The sequence below is a fragment of the Excalfactoria chinensis genome, chromosome 1 (genome assembly GCF_039878825.1).
Source record: "Excalfactoria chinensis isolate bCotChi1 chromosome 1, bCotChi1.hap2, whole genome shotgun sequence".
Taxonomy (NCBI): Eukaryota; Metazoa; Chordata; class Aves; order Galliformes; family Phasianidae; genus Excalfactoria; species Excalfactoria chinensis.
Genome location: NC_092825.1, coordinates 71,457,047 through 71,474,829, shown reverse-complemented (window position 1 = coordinate 71,474,829; position 17,783 = coordinate 71,457,047). Strand labels below are relative to the sequence as shown.

At 41.2% G+C, this 17,783-nt stretch overlaps 1 protein-coding gene across 3 annotated transcripts in view; it reads left to right on the top strand.

The window, feature by feature from the left end:
- Positions 1–240: 240 nt before the first annotated feature.
- Positions 241–17,783, top strand: part of ARHGEF5 (Rho guanine nucleotide exchange factor 5) — a 36,586-nt gene continuing 19,043 nt past the window's right edge. For all 3 annotated transcript variants that reach the window (XR_011902638.1, XM_072326940.1, XM_072326939.1), the window contains exon 1: positions 241–383. The gene's annotated coding sequence lies outside the window, so the exon portion shown is untranslated. The remainder of the gene's footprint in view (positions 384–17,783) is intronic.

The window sequence follows — 17,783 nt, the reverse complement described above, 5'->3', positions numbered from 1 at the left end:
TGTTAAACGCGTTTTCCAACCTGAGTTACGCAGAGGAACACCCCTCGTCGTGCTCCGACGCACCGCACAGTCCAACACCACACAGCTCCAACACCGAGATATTTCCAGTGTGCGAGTTCACCAGGAAAAGAATGTCTCTCCCCGCGCCCACCCCCCCCACCGGCCAGCGGGGGTGCGAACCCCGTTGTCAGCCTTGCACGCCAATCAGGGCGGCCCGCCTGCCTTCCTGTAGGTGTGCCCAGCTCACCTGGGAGCGCGGTGCTGATGACATACCTGCAGCCCCGGGGGAAGCACAGAGATCTCAGTCTGTTGTCGCCCAGGGCAGGGGGGCCGCAGCCGGAACCGTGCTGGGGGCAGCATTGGCCCTGGCCCGGCCGCCGCAGGTAAGGGCACTGTGGGAGTGGCGTTGCTTGTTTGCTTGGAGAGGCGCGGGCCTGGCGCCCGATTCCGCATGGCCCGGGCTGAGGTTGGGCTGGAGGGGCGCTCTTCCCAGGGCCAGCGCGGTAGGAAGAGAGGAGGGCCGAGGGGGTGGCCCGCCGTTTTAGGATCCGACGAGGAGGAGGAGTAAGGAAGGATCTCAGGGGAAGGAACTCGTCCTCCCGCGATGGGGCGACAGGCCTACTACGCTCCTCTGGGATTTGGGGCTCGGCCCGATGCACGTAGGTGTGGGTGAGCGTGTGGGAAGTCGCCGTTCGGGGAAGTCCACGGAGCCAGGTGCGGGGACGTCCGCTCTGGTGCCCACAAGGAGAAAGAGAAAGGAGCTTGTACTCTCGTGGGACCCTTTATAGCTTTATCTTGATGCTCCTGCCCCTCACAGGTAGAGGCGGAAATGTGGGCCCGGCCCCGGCAGCCGGAGCGCTTTTTCACAGCACTGCTTTGTCTCCCACATGAGAGTCAGGTCTTGCTCTGGTCATTGGACTGCGGACTTCAGAGGCCCCGGTGTCTCAGGGCTGCATTTGAACTCTGGACACCTTGTTTTTCTCTCTGCTTTGCTCATTGGTGTCTTGTGACTTTTATGGCCTGTCATGGAGGAACGGAAGATGAGACACATGCTTACTGCAGATTTCCTTTCTCACCAGTTGGAGCTTACCTCAGAGCAGTGTTTGTACCCTTGGTGCCCCAAGCAACTTGCCTGGCCTTTCAAGCTCCTGCAGCTCTTGCCTGGCCTGCCCAGCACCCTTGTTATCCTTATACTTTGTGCTTTTAACTTATTTTTGGAAGTTGAATGGATCAAATCTGGCAGACAATACAGGGCCAGGGGAGCGCCTTTTGCCAAGGGATTACTGGATGTGGATGCTGTTGCCTTGTCCTTGCCCCTCATTTGCTGATCAAAACACATCTGTAACACACTACTGAAGTTTTGTGATAGCATTCACTGATGTTTTAGAATTTCTTGGAATTTAAAAGGAGGTAGCTTGTATTAGGTCTAAGCCTTCTTAAAGGGTTGCATGGGGGGAGGTGGTTTGTTTTGGAGTGATAACGTATGAGTGACCTGGGCTTCAGAAGTGCAGCTGAACTGGGCGAGGAGAAGGCATTGAAAATATGATTTGAAGTTGTTCTAAATCTAAATTACTCTTAAGTGTCAGTTGTTAATGTTTGGCTTCCATGCAGATTCTCATTTTGCTGTCTCACGGCTGATGAAGTATTCGTAGTGCTATTCATGCAGTAGCTTGGTGGCTTTGATGAATCTTAGTGGGAAGGGGGATCACATTCTATAGTCACTGGTGAGAGCATGGAACTGGAACTAAGCCTGGTGCTCTTGCTGAAGCCCTGTTTTCTTAATATCTGAAACAGTGAGACCTGGGTACTTCCTCTGAGAAACTCTTCTGAGAGCCCTTGCTGGATATAGCCTCTTCTTAATTCATTGTGTTAAACTTGGATGTTCTTGCTCTTGTTCCCTGAGCCTTCTTCTAGAAGTAGAGAACAAAATTTCGCTAAGGCTTTTAGTTTTTTATATATTTACATATTTTATATCATTGCTCCAACTGAAAACTGGAAAATTTTCTGGTCTCTGTGACCAGACAATGCTAGGTCTGGTGAAGGAGGGTAGCTTGAAGCCAGGCATGAGTAGCCCATCCTTGTGCTGAATTGAATAAAAGAAGTAATTATATGTTTAATTCCTATATTTCTGGGCTGAGGCAGTAGATTGCGGTTGTACAGATACTCTCAGCTTGCACTGCCACTGGAAGATGCTGTTTTGCTACCATTTGTCATCTGTACCAGTTCCCCAGCCTGGCTTTCTGGAAAGCAAGTGTGTATGTCCCAGAAGAGAAAGCAAGGTAGGGTGGGAGTAAGGAGGATGGGACAGGATGGCTCCGGGCAGCTGTGTCAGCTTTTGATGAGTTATGGGACTTGTGAAACTAAGGCTTGAGGTACAGGAATTGTTACGTGCACACTTTACCTTAAGTGTTTATGGAAGATGTATATTTTTATTTTTTGAGTATTCCCTTTAAAGCAAGTGTGTGAGACCAGCTTCCCTGATTCAATCATTATCCCAAGTTTACTCAGTTGCAGGACTGAGTTGGTTAGCTGAGTTTAGGTCTTTGGTATGGATGTCCAACTTTTTGGTTTGCCTGAGCTAAATTGAGTTAAGAGTAATTGTTTTGGGCCATGTATAAAGTACATAATAATACTGTTAATGTGGATAAGTAACTAAATTTATTTTTTAATGTATTTTTTATTAAAACATAAAAAAGCCAAACAAACAAAAAAACAAACACAAAACTTGTTTTTATTAAACTAATGCATCAATGTCTGGTTGAGTAAAAGTGTTTGCAAGTCTTGGTGAGTTCTCAAAGTGCTCGTCAGAGATTTCTGATGAAATATTACTCTTCCCATGCTTCATCCTTGAAAACAGTTGTTTATAAACATATACTGAAAGGCAATGACATGAATAAGATGTGATTGTGAAGCGAGGGATATTTTTCTCTGGTAAGATAGGTCTTGTAAAAGTTTAGTAAAAAGACATAATCAGACTTTTCTTTGCAACTTAATACATTACATGTGAGAATTTACAGGTAATGTATTTATGTCAGCTGAAAAGGGAGCCACAAATATTTGAAAAAACTGTTTTTTGTTTTTTTTTTTAATTTTATTTTTTTATGGAATCTTCAATCCTATCTCAAATTCCTTTATCAAAATAGGAGGCATGGCTGCATATTTTGTACTGTTCACAATAATGTGTTCAGCCAATGCATCAAAATGTTCATTTGCCATAACTTGAACTTGCTGTAAGTTTGAACACTGTTATGATTTGAAATGTAGCACAGATAAGTTGATTTTCATCTTGAAGATGTATGTTTAATTTATTTAAATTAGTGGTCAAATCCACCAAAAGTGCTAAACTTCTGAGCCATTTCTCATCTAAGTTCTGGTGCAGAATTTCTTTTCGATTCCAGAAATGACTTGGTTTCATTTTTCAGATCATGAAATCTTTTTAGCATTTTACCCCAACTTAGCCACCTTCAGAAAAGTAAATGACATTCCTATAATCAGCAAACAAACTTTTAAGAAACACCTGGAACTGTCAATGATTGTACTTTATGAACAGCTTTGATGATTTGCATTCTGTTATTCATTTTTAAAGCTTGCACATGTAAATTTATTGGATGTCTGATTCAGTGATGTTTCACCAAATATGAGTTGCTGGTGGTAATTGCATTGTCTTCTTTTAATTGTGTAAATCCCTCTTCTTTTTACCAGCCATCTCTGGGAAACTATCAGGCTATCAGATATATTGACAAAAGTTAAAGAAAATTGCTTTAATATATTTTTTCACTGCTTCATAGAAATCAACAGATTAATTATGTCTTTTAATGGCACCAAAGGAGCCATTTCTTCAGTGATCTTATATTCAGTATCGGTATCTGTAATTAAGATGACAAGTTGAACTGTATCTGTATCATACTTTCATCTATCACTTTTGTGATATAAAATAAATTTTGAAATCAGCAGCTTTATTCTCCAAATTTGTTTTGAAAGTTTTTCTGATTTTTTTTTTTTTTCAGTTTGCCTGACTACAGTATGGTGAGACAAACTGATTTTAGAAAAATCAATTAAAAAACAAACAAACAAAAAAAACACAACAGAACAAATATCTTACCATCAATAACTTACCATCAATAAATGGTATTGATTTTTTTTTAATTTTAAATTTTTATTTTTTTGCAATTAGCTTTACTACCACTAAACTAGATTTTTATCATAGAGTTCAAGTTGTGTTCTTTTTTTTTTTTTTTAAGATTTTGTTGAGATTACAGATTTTTTTCAGTTCTGCTGTTTTGCTTTTACATTTTGTGATCTTCCATTGAATTTGGCATCATGTTTCTGCATATAGTATCTTTTCAAATGCTAATCTTTGAAAACTGACACAATTTCCTTGCAAATTAAGCTTGGTGTCATGTTATTTATCTTGACATAAAAGAACTCATCTGTCTTTTTTTGTTGAACACTCTCCCTTCATCCATAATTTTCCTTTTTTAGGGTTCTCTTTTTCTTTTGAGACATCGTCAAGTATGCTGAAATACAGTATCAGCAGCTGTGTTTTGCACTAGTGACACAAGCATGTGCCATGTGTAATACATGTGGGTTTTGATGCCATGTATAATACATGTGGGTTTTGAGTGTGAGTGATGGGTGTGATAGGAAAAGTCTGTTCTGCACTATGCCTCCCTGTTTTGGATAGTATATGAGCAGTGAACAGGAGTAGCTGGCTGTAAATTAACTTCCTGAGACTGTAGCCTGCTTGCAGAATGTCACATTAGAAGTATGTGATGAAACACGGAAATATTCAGACATCAAACTACTTTTGTAGTCTTGAATTGAATGTTTATGTTCTTATTGTGTGACAGCTTTGTTGGAGCTCATTGTCTACCACTGGAGTTCTTGCCACTTATTGTACACAAAACTTCCCAAATCCTAACCTGGGTGTAGTGGAAATACTAAGTCACAGCTTGAAACAATGACTGAGCACTTGCTGGGAAGGCAAGGCCAACCCAGGGGAGCTCAGGTGCAATGCACCTGAGTGAGCAGAAGGAGTGGAGTGAGGATTTGCCCCTTCCCATACCCTCGTTGGCAGTAGAGGGTGTCTCTTGCTGAAGATTTCTGTCTACCTGAGGCTTTCTGAATGTAAGCAGCTCTACTCCTTCATTTCTGCATCCGTGGCTGCTGCATCTGGGTTCGTTCTCATTTGCTGTAGCCAAAGATGTTGCCACCCTGCTATTAGCCTATTATAGCGTAATAGGTACCGCAGCCTTACTGATGCCTCACAAAGCACTGATGTTGTAGCTGTGTCTTTAGAGGATCTGGGCTATAAGCAAGATTATTTTGGTGTAGATTAAGCATGAGCTGCTGTTAAGACCTACAAATTGTACTGTAGGTATTCCACAGTGCAAGTGTATAAGGGTAACTAGCCCTGTGAAATACAATATAGCTGTAACATTTGAGTCACTCTTCCTTCTAAAGTGCTCAGAGATTCCTATTTCAGGTTTACAGGTAAGGATTGTCAGGTTGCATGACAGCAAAGATGAGAAGGTGTGGTGTGAATATTTCCCCTCTATATTTATACAAGAACAGATGTTTCAGGTATACTGCCAGCCTAATAGGATGGGACTAGTGTCTCACTACACAGTATTTAGGACAGCAAGGTTAGATCACAGAATCACAGAATTGTAGGTCCTGATGATTGATATTCTATGTGGATAAAACTTGCTACCGTCTGTTGCCCTCCTGTATCTGTTTCTGTTACTTGCTTTGCCCTGACACTCTTCCTTATCTGCAGGCAACCCTGGGAAGAGGGGATGTTCTCTTAGTATACATGGAAAAGGGATTGAAAAAGAAACCATAAGATTTTTTCATAGTCACAGAGTAAGTACTGCCTTCTGCTGTCTTGCTACAGAGCTCATTTCAGCCTGTATTCTGTGCTATCAGAGAAGGCAGCCTTCCTCTGCCGCTCATGTGGCCCACTGTATTACCTTGCAAAGTGAGTAAAACAAGCTGTTTCCTTCCAGACAGGTGCAGAGGAAGGTGCATGGGCAGCTTGGACTGCACTGGAACAACAATCATGCATTTAACTGGAAGAGCAAGGCAGGCATGTCAGTTGTGTCACCAGGTGGTGTTCTGTGACCAGTCACATGGCAGGGCAGTAGGAACTAACCTGAAATTATATCTACATGTATAGAAAAATAATAGCAACTGTACTATCAGGCACATTGGAGCTCTTTATCTCAATCCTAAATGCAGCTTCATGCTTACCTATTTGGCTGCTGAGTGTATAGTAATAGAGATATTAAAGGAATAAGAGTGGGCATTGAGTGGAAAATGGAACTCTAGCTCATTGATAGTCATAGCAAAATGGCTTTAAAGGAAAAAGTTGAATAATAAAATATGGGGTTTGAGAAGTATGAAGTCAAATCTGCCCTGAAATATATTGTTTTACTAGTATGTTCCCTTTGATAAGATTCAGCATTGTACAAATTTTGATTGTGACAATGGAAACCAGTATAATGCATTTGATTTTTTTTTTTTTTTTTTTTTTTCATTATTATTCACAGAATTGCAGTATTGCAGGGGTTGGGAGGGACATCAAGAATCATTGAGTCCACCCCCCTGCTAAAGCAGGTTACCCACAACAGATTGTGTGTCCAGACAGTTATCGAATCTCCATGGAAGTAGACTCCACAGCCACACTGAGCAACATGTTCCACTGCTCTGTCACGCTTACCATAAATAAGTTCCTCATGTTTGTATGGAACTTCTGATGTTTAAGCTTTAGACAGTTGCTCCTTGTCCTGTTGCTGCACACCAATGAGAAGAGCCCGGCCTCATTCATTTGCCTCCAACCTCCCTTGAGGTATTTATGAACATTTATCACGTCCCTCCTCAGTCTTCTTTTTCCCCAGGCTGAACAGACCCAGGTTACTCGGCCTTTCCTCATAAGGGAGATGCTGCAGGCCTTCTAGTACTGAAAATAAGATTGAATTTCTCCCATTTGGAAGCATAATGTTATGTTACATATCACTCCAATGTGTATTATTACTTCAGTAATATACTGTCTTTAAAATAGTTATCTGGGGACCCGGTAGAACTAAATTTTGTGCTGAAGTGATGCAGTAATCTGGAACCAAGAGTTTAAGACCGGGCTCCTGAAATTAAATACCTGGATCCGTTCAGAATCAATTAAATGTACTCAGTCTGCTTGAACAATTCCAGTGTAATGAAGATGTTATTGATTTGTGTCTGTGGGCTTCTTAAAGCCATAGATACAGAATTATATATTATTTGAGGATAATAGTGGAGGGGGGAGTATTGGATTTCAGCGGTTCTGTTTTCTTTTTTGACAAAAGAAACCCTTTAACTGTCTTGACTGTAGGAGAGGTTTGAAGTAGGACAGAAGTGTGACATGGCTCCTGCAGCAGAAGACATTTAAAAAGTAATCCCAAACTTCGTTTGTCTCAAGCAAGATTTAGAAAGAAATTGCATAGGAGAGAACCTGAATTCAGGTTTATTTGTGAAGAATTGATTTTCAATAATGGTTTGGTGGAGATACTTGTTTTGTGCTTAGAGATGCCAAGAAATATCTGATGCTGTATGCATTGATCTCATAACATTGTTGGAATTGCATAACGGGACTTATTTGAGTAAGGACAGAATGAACAATAGGCTGCTGTGAATACCTGACATTTGTGAAGTTATGGGGCAGGTACTTGCCTGCAACTGGACAGTAAGATCACTAGAGTGTAAGCATGATATAAAGGTAAAACTGATCCAGAATGTGTTGAAACAATTAATTATGAACACTACATTGTATGAAAAATGTTTGTGCTAAGCATCCACAGTACAAAAATACCTTAGGGAACACCTTTTATATCTTGAAGAATTGTGAGGCAATAGACAAAGTGAGGGATCTGAATGAGCAGTTAGTACTTTTTCTGTTGGTGAAGGGATGGTTTAGAAATGGGATGGTTTACCCATAGTTGCAGTCTGTTACAGTTTAAAGCAGGGCTTTGCATGTTGATCGCACTGAGTGAGTACTGACTTATGAATCCTGAGAGGGCCTCTGTGAGGTAGGAGGAGGGGTTGTGGTTTCCTCAGCTGCTCAGATGGGGCAGGAGCTGCTAATCTAAGAGCCAAAACTGGGAATCCTGCTGGGGATGGTTTGAGGGTGAAGGGTTCTTGAAAAACCACAAAAACCACTGATCATCCAAGCCATTTGTAGATTTTTTTTTTTTTTATTTTTTTTTTTAAATCAAATGATAACAGTAGGCAACTGAAAGAATGAGAGCTCCTACTATTCTAATGTTCCAAGTTCCATTTCCCATTATGTTACTGATGTCACCCTTTGTGGACTCATCAACTTGAAATTTGTGGATGACCACAATTGTAACTGTTCACAAGCTGTAGATGTAGATTGAAGCATGGCTTGATACAACTGCTGTACTGGTGCATCTTGATCACCTTTTAGTAGGGCAAATGCTAGCAGTGCAGGAGTACATAAACATTTGTTGTGCAGGGTGTTTGTGAAACAAAAAGCAGTAACATCGCTAATTCCTGCTACGACTATAGCTGTGATCATTCTTTCTCTACTGTGATTGTTTCTTGAGAGCAGGTCTAAGATCACCTATTGTAACTCCTGTTTATGCCAAGGGTGACAGGTGGTTTGTTATCTCATGATGTGTCGCTGTGATTGTTCTCTCTAGCATACTGAAATAATGAGCTTGTACTTCAGTCCTGTGGCAGGCAATCATAGCCAGATAGAATGCAAACCTGAAACTGAGCAAAGACAAAGACCTGTGGAACAGTGGCTGGACATGGGCTGTTAAACCCTCCTGCCCTGTGACTGTGAGGGTGAGACCTGACTTGCTGCAGTGTTAGCTCTCAGCATCATGTGTGCTCTGTAGAGCAGGTGATGTGCAGAAATTGCTTCTTGCTGCTACCTGACCACTGATTCTCTGTGACACATGAGAGGTGCAGGGTTTGTTAATTGTCAGCAATGAATTGTTCTTTGAGCCAGGTTCACAAGACTGGCAGAGGAAAGATGGAAGATCTGTTCTCCATATGGAAGTACATTTGAGAAGAGTGTTTTGACTTCCCTCCCTTTCTGTCATGGTCTATGGACTACACCAGCTCTTTCTTTTATACTATCCTGATCCTCTCCCTTCAGACACCCCTGTAGATCTTGGCTTTCTCAAGGCAGAACTACTGTACCAGACTGCATGCTATGCTGTTGCCTGCAGTGACCAATAAGTGCAGCAAAATTGTTTGCCATATGACAAGTCTGATAATATGGTGTAGGTGAGTCTGATGGTCAGTGTCAGGAGTTAGGACAGAAAGCTATCTGAAGCTTAACTCTGCTGAACTCCATTGAGTCTGGGAGAGAGAGTTTGTGTGTTTATTTATGCCCCACAGGTCAAAGTTTTAGCAGATAATGGGAAAGCTGAGTCTTTGATTTCGTTAACTACTGCCTGTAACTTTCCAGGGGAAGTTACTTATTCATGCTGAAGTATGCACAGACTTAATTAGAATATAGTATGCATACTTGTGTAGGTTGATGGATCCAAATATGTCACGGACTTTGAATTCCTTAGCTTGACGTTATTGTGTAGTAGTGTTATAAAAGAGGTAGAGGAAATGATAAAAACTCTCTATTAAACAATTAGTCATGATGACTGTTAGGACACAAATTGTTTCATGTTCTAGTTTCTCACTAGCATACTGAAATTGTAAGCTTGGGGTGAATTTAGGGCACAAAGGACTGACTTCTCTGTATTCCTTTTTGGAGGGGTGTGGCCTGGGAAGAGAAAGAGCGGCAGTTCTGTGTGCTGTAAGGCTGAGGACAGAGAGAACAGGCCAGTCAAGAGTTGGAGTGGTTTTCTTCAGAGACTGCCAGAGGGCAGTCTCAGGGTTTAAACTGTTTAGTTGAAGAGCTGTGGAGGTGTAAAACAATACTATTTTAAGAGATTTTGGAAGGTGATGATGTGAAGCAGATTTTGCCTTTTCATTCATATTCAAAAGAATGAAAATAGATGGAGGAAGGAATAAAATGTCTGAAATTGTTCCTTACACATTTAAACTCATTTAATTATTACTGTAGGAAAAATACTGTAATTAGTTAATGATAGAGAAGCTAGCAATATTTCTAAGCAGGTATTCTGTGTGTTGAAATAGTACAATCTTGTTCATGTTTTTCCAATTTTTTCCCCTTCTTGCTTCCTTCCTTACCCTGCCCTTCCTTTTTTTTTTTTTTTTTTTTTTTTTTTTTCCTTAATCATATCATATTGAGTTCTAATCTAAATTCACTGGGACCTGTATACCCTCTGTTCTAATTATTCAGGAAGGAAGCCTTAACATTTTTTGGCTTAAAAGGCTAGGACAAAACCAAACAGCAAGATCTTGTCTTTGAGCCATACTTTTTTTTTTTTTTTTTTTTTTCTTCCCTCTCAGGCTTTTTCTACTCCTGTAGAGGCCAGACATAATTTTTTCTTGATTGTAAGCCAGAATTCTTGCATAAACGCATGATTCTAGGAAGTGGGACTCCATGTCTTTGCATTAGTACCTTCCTATTCGGCACCCACACAACTCCTGTGGCATTGGGTATGTGATGCTGTTTTTCCATGGGGAGAGGGATGGGGTCCTCACTGGTGCTTTCCCATATTTACATTGTTTGAAACGTTTTATTTATATGTAATACTTTTTGCTTCCAAAAGCAAACTTCCCATTGTGCTTCTTCAGTCTAAGTTCGCCAGTTAACTGTCTAAGAAAAATCAGTTAGTTCACTGAAAAGTAACTTTAGAGAAAGGTTTTACAAATCCTGTTTTCCAGACATACATCACTACATTCCTTTTGGATAGACTTTTTTTTTTTTTTTTCTTTAGCTGCAGGTTTCTGTACAAAGGAGCATCAGTGCTGCAGTATTGCAAGTATTGTTGGCTATCATATATGTCTCAAAACTATTTTCACCTTTTTCATTAACTCTGATTACTAGAGTAATAAAACAATAAAAATGCTGTGGGGAACAGTGAATGAAAGCATGTATTCTGAAAGCATGAAATGAGGACAAATTACTTTAAGATTTAAGAAAAAATAGTTGCTATATCAAATGTAAAAAAGAACAGTATTTTATTTGTATTTCTATTTGATGTTACTTTTAATATTGAAGCCAAATACGTGCCATGTTTTTCTGCTGTGGATATGGTAGTTGTGCTGGCTGAAGCTGTTAGCACAGTGTGATGGAGTTTTGTTGCTATTACTAGGAACTGTTTAAATTACAAAGAATACACTTCACCTATATTGACATAAAAACACTGTTTTACCAGTGCCTTGATGGCTGAGTGTATTTTGCTGTATAGCTTACCATTTGTCTTGTACTGATTAAATGTTCCAACTTTGTATCTTCCATTCTGTTAAGGCTCTGGCACTATCACTACTGGAAGCAAGAAATCTAACTGTTCTATTATGGAATTTGATCCAGTTGTGAAAACTTATGTTTTTTCCAAGAACATCAGACAAGGTAACTTCAGATGCCCTTCCTGCAAGAGAGGACTGTTTGTTGAGGTTGTTGAATGTTGTTGGTCCTTATCTGTCCATAGCTTAGCTGTACTTATGACTGGTACAGGTAATGGGGCAGTGATTGTGCTTAGCAATGATTTCACTGAGCCTCTGGGGCAAGGCCAAGCTTTCAATTCTGTTTCCAAGCTCTTTGATGTTTTAATGGCATTTATATATGTCAAAGTGGTTTGGTATAAACATTAGCATTCTTTAATCTGAGACTCAAAAACAGCAACGTGAGCTCATGTTTCTGTAATGCAGTAAGGGACTGAAATTTCTGCAGCTAGCTAGTGATCCTCTCCCATCTAGGTTCTGAAACACTTTTGTTTACAAAGAAACTGAAACTCCTGTAGTTTATAGCAAAACTTCAGTCTAGGAATGTGTGTAGCATGCCTCCAGAAATAAGACAGCTCATCATAGTATACATTTCAGAAGTCCTTGCTTCCTTTTGGGCACCAGGTGTTTCTGTTGGTTGTTTTGTTGTTTGTAGAGATACCTGTGTGGTGCAACTGGAAGTGACTGTACACTGCTTTCACTGAAGGGAATACTTCCTCTCTGAGACCAATCTTACTGCTAAGCCATGACAGTGAGCACTGTGTACTGTTCCTGCTTATTCTTAAAGACTGTACTAAAGATTACAAAGTGTCAAAACTTATCCAGTGCTTTTATGAATATGAAGCTGAATCTATGCTTAAAATGAACCAGATGGCTCTGGTTCATGAAGATCACAAATACCCAGCCTGATATTCATTTTCTGCTGTTTTTTGTTGGTGGTGGTAGTGATGTAGTTTCCTTTGTTTATAACATGTATTTAATTATTTATTGCAGATACAGATATGCAGTAGGCCTTGCACAAGAAGCACTGTGTTGTGGAAGTGGATTTAAATGAGGTGTTCAGTTATAGGAATGCCCTTCTGGGGAACAGCCCACTAAAAATTGAGTCTTGTGGTGGGATAGGCTTTGTGCTAGCACAGCCCTGGGTACTGCACTGAGTTTTTTTTTTTTTTTCTTGAGTGCCTGACCAAACTTAAGGATGTGCAGCCTCCAGGTAGAAGGGGAGATTTCTTATACAGGTCTGGATTTTGTATGGAGGAGGGTAGAGTGAGCCAGCCTCTGCTATCCTGACCCCTTTGAAGTATGCTTCAGCTGTGTGGCAGCCCAGCTGGGGCCAGACATCTGTTCACCACCTCATAGGAAAGGCAGTAAGGCTCCTGCAGACCTTGTGAGCTGCAGAGGGCCAGTAGAACAGGCAGACAACCCAGCTAGTAGTACATGTTAGTACACCTCCAGTTGTCAGGCCTGTAATTGCAGGGCAGGGCTTTCTCAGGTGTGAGTCTGTTTATACCAGCATGGGTGTATGCACCGTGTGCTCCCACCTCTCTGCCCTGGCACAGGCTGGCAAGCTGGCTGGAAGCACCTCCAGCTCCTCTGCAGAGGGAAGGCAAGACGAGGGCACAGGAGGTGGGGTCCATCCCCAGGTTGGCAGGAGGAGGATCTCAGCGCTCATCTAACTCTTGGCTTTCTTAGAATTTGTGCTCTGTTTAATTCCATGGAATAGTTGGGCCTTGTTTCCTGGCTAACTAGAGCTTGTGTGTGGTTGACAGCACTTATTTCTTGTTTGGGGAGGGAAGGTGAGTACTTGTTTAAAAACTGAAAAGTTTATCATTTCCATCCAGGTAATTGACACACACTGGAAGGAAGACCGCTAAGTTGCTTTTTGTAACCTGGGAAAACTTTGCATAAACATGTACCATCATAGCAATTGCTTTGTCCTCTAGTGCTTTCACTGCTGTCTAGTTTTGAGTAGCTGGCCACCTTGCTCACCCTTCCACTCTTGAATTTAATGCCCCCTGTTGCAGTAAAATCAAGTACTACCCCTTTTTTTCCCCTCCCATGCTGCTGTGCAGCTCACTACACCCTTTCATTTTCAGCTTGTAGTTGTTTTGCATCTGTACAGTTGGAATAATGCAAGAATAGTAATGTACAGTTGGAATAGTACAAGAATAATTGTAAATAGTCAGAGGTTATCTATAGGAAAAACCTCACCTACTCTGAGGCCTTCAGTCAAGATGGAAAACGTTGAGGCTTGCCACTAGAACTCCACAAAGAAGTGATCTCCATAAAGAGATACTGCCTTAGTGGTGGTCAGCCCTTAAATGAAATCTAGGAGAGGTGGAGTCAAGCTCCACCCCTTTTGGGAGCACAGCTGAATTAATTACCTTCACCTATGCTCCCACAGCTGACCCAACACTTGCCTCAGATGGTTAATCAGAGGTTCAGGCTGTGATTAACAGTTTCCCATACAGCACCTAGCATCAGTTAGCATCACTGTGCACTGTTGTGTGCATGCAAGCTCTGAAATTCTGGTTTTTCAGGTCCTCTTGGCAAAAAAATTGTGGCTAGCTTTATCTATACAGGGGCCATCAGACTTAAGTTATTTCAGAATGCACAAGGGAGAGATGACACACTGAACATCTGACCCAAAAGAGAATGTGAAAAGACAAGCAGTCCCAACAGTGGTGAAGTTGAGGTTTCTTGGAGAGTTTGCATAGCTTGCAGAAATAGTGCATTTGTCAGAGAGGTTTCTGTGTGCTTGTCTGTTGTGTTATTGGCCTCCTACTACAAATGCTAATTGAAAATGTACTTTGGCTAGCCCAGCTCCTGGGAGTTTCCTTGGCTATTTTCTGGAGGAGAAGCAGGCTGTAGTTAGCATAAGAATGCAGTGCTATATTGAGATTCTCTAAAATAATTGCAGGTATGTAGATTCTATATGTGTTCCCTGCAGATGTAGTAGAGGTTATTATTTTTTCCCCATCTCAATGAAGTCCTTGTTGCAGAGACATGTCTTTTACAACAGTGTACCAGACTTCAAGCATGAGCTTACCTGTTTCCCTCAACAGATACATAGGGTCGTCACTACTGAGTATCCAGAAAGTATGCCCATCCTTTCTCCTGCATCATATCCCCAAACTTTTCTCCCTGAGGTGCAGAACTCCTGGCAGCAATTTGATGAGAAAGATCTTATTGGCAGCTTCCAGTGTTGATGTGCTATACACCTAACTGTAACCTGCTGTCTCCCAATATCATTGTGGAATTGTACCAGACACAACTTCAAACTCGGACTTTCACCCATCCAAATCCCTTGCCAACAGAATCGGGAGAGAGGAAACTGACTTAATGCAAGAAGTTCACTGTTAACTGCTGCCCATTGCCCTCTTACAGTTGTAGTTTTTTCTCTCAAATTGAATTGGCTTGAGTTGGAGGATCTTTCAGACCTTTCTAGACCATCCCATCTTTAGCAGTATTAAACATTCCTTAGATACTGGCCTGTGTCTAGGTCCACCTACCTCCTTAAATATTCATGCTCCTAGGGAGCCCATCTTGTGGTAAACAGCATTCTAGTCATGTAGCAAGGATGCTAAAGTTAATAGGAAGAACTAAAAAGTTAGATAGTGTAGATAGTGTAAGCTAACTAAAAAGTTAGATTAGTTAGTGTAGCATGACTATTGTGGCATGATCATGGAGCCTTTGTTACAGGAGCACAAACATATCTCTCGGGGATGTTTTAGTTGTAAGTTGATCCTGCCTTGGACAAAGTGGCCTCATTACAAGTTGCTGCTTTCTGGGCTCTGCCAAGCTCTATGTTTCTTTACTGGAGATACTTTCTGACACTTGTAAAAGATAATTTATCATCACTGGAAGCAATAAGATACAACAAAAGCCCTCTGGGATTTTGAATGAACCTGTCAGTTTATAATTTCAACAAGCAGTATGTTTTAAATATTTACGACTATTCTCAATTTAAAAAATCCAAATGCTAAATAATCTGTTTTTACCTGATTTTGGAGAAAAGAAGTTTTCAAAAGAGAAAACCCACAAAACAAACATGGGGGAAAAAAGAATCATAGAATCATAGAACTACCCAGATTGGAAAAGACCTTGAAGATCATCAAGTCCAACCGCAGCTTAACCAGTACCCTAACTTAAAAACCCTCCACTAAATCATATCCCTGAGTACCACATCCAAACGGCTCTTAAACACATCCAGGGATGGCGATTCAATTACCTCCCTGGGGAGCCTATTCCAGTACCTAACTACCCTTTCTGTAAAGAAGTTCTTCCTAATATCCAACCTAAACTTGCCCTGGTGCAACTTGAGGCCATTTCCCCTCGTCCTGTCACATGTCACTAGTGAGAAGAGACCTGCCCCACTCTGACTGTAAGAACCTTTCAGGTACTGGAAGAGGGCGATAAGGTCTCCCCTCAGCATCCTCTTCCTCAGACTAAACAACCCCAGCTTCCTTAGCCTCTCCTTGTAGGACTGATTCTCCAAGCCCTTCACGAGCCTTGTTGCCCTTCTCTGTACCTGCTCCAGTACCTCCATGTCTTTCTTGTGCTGAAAACTGAACATTTTCTTTCTTGTGCCCAAAACTGAACATAGTACTCAAAAGGAACAAAGGACTCAAAAGGAACAAAGTTAACTGATGAACTCTGTTTGTTTGTTTTCATTTTTCTAAGCCTTAAAATGATGAAATATCATTTGAAGCTGCATCAGGGAGGATCAGATTGGACATTTGGAAAAGGTTCTCAGCTGGGAGGATGGTTGGCTACTGGAACAGGCTCCACAGGACAGTGGTGATGGCACTAAGCTGATGGAGTTCATAAAGCACATGTTCAGTGCTCTCAGAAGTACGATTTAAGTTTGGAGTGGTTTTGTGTAGAGCTAGGAGTTGGACTTAGCAATCCTTGTGGGCCCCTTCCACTTCAGAGTACTCTGTAACTGTATAATTGAGATATGTATGTATATATAAATATATATGTGTATATATATATGTTTCAGTTCTGGACTCACTGATTTCAGAGGAGGTATTCTGTTTCACTTGACATAAGGGAAAGTATTAGCAAAACCACCTTAAAGGTCAGGTATGTCCTTACCATGGAGCTGGATGGGGCAATTAGTCCAGATATAATCATGCCTCTAATGCTTTTACCTTCTGTGTGGAATAAGCACAATTAAATTGTCATTGATCTCAAAGACTACTCTTTCCTAGCAGAGACTTTTCTTTCTCTGTGAGTCTCCCTAGTTGAAATTGTTGTTCCCCTCCATTGCACAATAGTAGTTGAAATTCTGAAAAAAAACCCTCTGTAATCTTAAAGTTGTAGGGAAGATAGAGAACCAGAGAGAGAAAAAGTATATTTAATGAACTCTGCAAACTCTCCAGCTCGTGCCTTAGAGCTATTCTGCTGCTAAACAGTTAGTAGGTTTTTATTTGAAGAAGTGTGGACTGGTTTGTTTGATCAAAAGATGCAGGACTATGTGTCTAGAAACCTTGACTGAATGAAGGAGGAGAACAATGAAGCTTTGTTCAGGGAGAAATTTTCACTGCTGTTACATGTTGCAGCAGGTCCTTGACAGCTAATTTACAGACTCTAGCATGACTGTAGGTGTACCTGATAGGCATGTGAAGCAGTGTCAACAGTTTACAGGTCAGTTTGGCCTGGTACTGTGACTATCCATTTCTGATAAGCAGGGAATTGAAAATAGGGAAGAAAGCATGGAAAGTGAGGGAGCACATCCCCGAAGCCAAAGAAAGGAGGGAAGCCACTCAGGTTTGTCTATTTCTTGCATCTTTTAAATTTGAGGTGGTGAATCATGGGATAGACAGAATCCAGAAAAAGTAAAGCAATGAATCAGATTCTACCGTCCTTTCCATAGACGTTTCTCAAATGTCATATCTGAACTTCAAATGCAGTAATGGATAGGAAATTCCGCTATGTCCTTAGAGAAACTGTCCAACAATCCTGAGATTTTTACATTTTAATAATCTGAATTTTCATTTTGTTTCTCTTTGTAATCTGTAGTTATGTCCGTGTGCATCAGGAGTACTCTCTCCACCTATGCAGTGTGGGAGCTGGGATTGTACAGTCTGGAGAAGGGGAGGCTCAGGGGAAACCTCATTGCACTCTACAGCTTCCTGATGCGATGAGGAGGGCTCTGGCCTCTTCTCCCAGGCAACAAACAGGACCTTAGGAAATGGCCACAAGTTGCACCAGATGAGGTTTAGATTAGGCATAAGAAAAAACTTTTTCTCTCAGAGAGTGGTCAGGCACTGGAACAGGCTGCTCAGGGAGGTGGTGTGCCCCCTGGTGGCGCAGTGGTATAAGGTGCTGCTTGCAACACTGGAGACACAGGGTTCAAATCCCCCCTGTGGCGCAAGTGGTAGAAATGCTGTTCTGCT